We start from the raw sequence: 1386 nt of genomic DNA, 5'->3' as shown, positions 1-1386 counted from the left end.
AAAATATACAACCAGAAGAAGACAACAAAGTCAAAGCTCCTACATCCAAAGCCTCCAAGAAAAATAAGAATCAGTCCCAGGTCATGGATTTTGAGAAACAAGTAAGAAAAGTAGAGGAAAAACTGGGAACAGAAATGAGAGTAATGCCAGAAAATCATGAAAAACAAGTCAACAGCTTGTTAAAGGAGACCCAAAAAAATACCAAAGAAAATAACTCCTTAAAAAATAGCCTAGGTTGAAGAAAGTAGAAGTAGAGGAACCCCGCTGAGCCATTCTCTCTAGTTCGCACTCCACTGTTTGTCATCTTACCCTTCCTTCTACTGGCCCATGGCCACTTACCCCTACCAGACAGCCCCCGGGGGCAGCTCTGGCCCTGGTCCTGATGCTGCCGTGTCCCTCCCAGACCAGAGTTTCCGGTGGAACATCTTTCAGCATGTTGATAAAGACGGGAGTGGAGTAATATCTGACAATGAACTGCAACAAGCATTATCCAATGGCACATGGATTAATCCTGTGACTGTCAGATCAATCATATTGATGTTTGACCGAGAAAACAAAGCAGGAGTGAATTTTAGTGAATTCACTGGAGTTTGGAAGTATATCACAGATTGAGAGCATGTCTTTTGAACATATAACAGAGACAACTCTGGAATGATTGACAAAAATGAACTAAAGCTAGGGTTATCAGGTTTTGGTTATTGGTTATCTGACCAATTTCATGATATCCTTATCCAAAAATTTGACAGACAAGGAAGAGGACAGATTGCTTTTGATGATTTCATTCAAGGCTGCATTGTCTGACAGAGGTTGACAGATATATTTTGGCTCTATGTTACCGATCAGGATGGCTGGATTCAAGTGTCTTATGAACAGTATCTTTCCATGGTCTTCAGTGTTGTATAACACTCATCTTTTGAGGTTATCAATGGGACCGTTATGGAAAAAAAAAAGACTGGAAATGCCAAATCCCTTATCTTGTCACGTCATGAAAAAGAATGTTTATGCAACTCAAGATTGTCTTCCTCCCAAATTTTATACAATTGATATGTTTATGTTTCAAAATCCTAAATGTGTATATATATGTGAAAAGGCTAATTGATATTATTTACTAGTAACTACAGCCATATAGCACTCCACATGCAAAAGTGGATTTAGTTTGTGGTCATTTGTGCCATGAAGTAGAATATGTGTAACTTTGCTTCAGGTATCCTGCATGAAAAATGCATCATATCTTTTGTAGATGTCTCCATTCCTCTTGTCAGAATGCTTCTACTAATTAATCAGAATTTTAAATAGTATGGAACTTGCACATAAGGCTTTTCATGTGCCTTACTTTGTTAAAGGGGTTTATTGTATCCATTTTAACATGTAATGTAAGCAATAAAG

At 37.9% G+C, this 1386-nt stretch overlaps 1 pseudogene; it reads left to right on the top strand.

The window, feature by feature from the left end:
• Positions 1–327: 327 nt before the first annotated feature.
• LOC114026521 lies at positions 328–903 on the top strand (annotated as a pseudogene).
• The last annotated feature ends 483 nt before the right edge of the window (positions 904–1386 follow it).

The sequence above is a fragment of the Vombatus ursinus genome, unplaced genomic scaffold, assembly GCF_900497805.2.
Source record: "Vombatus ursinus unplaced genomic scaffold, bare-nosed wombat genome assembly UNPS02014841.1, whole genome shotgun sequence".
NCBI lineage: Eukaryota > Metazoa > Chordata > Mammalia > Diprotodontia > Vombatidae > Vombatus > Vombatus ursinus.
The sequence above is the reverse complement of the archived record's forward strand: the minus strand, read 5'-3'. Positions and strand labels throughout refer to the sequence as shown.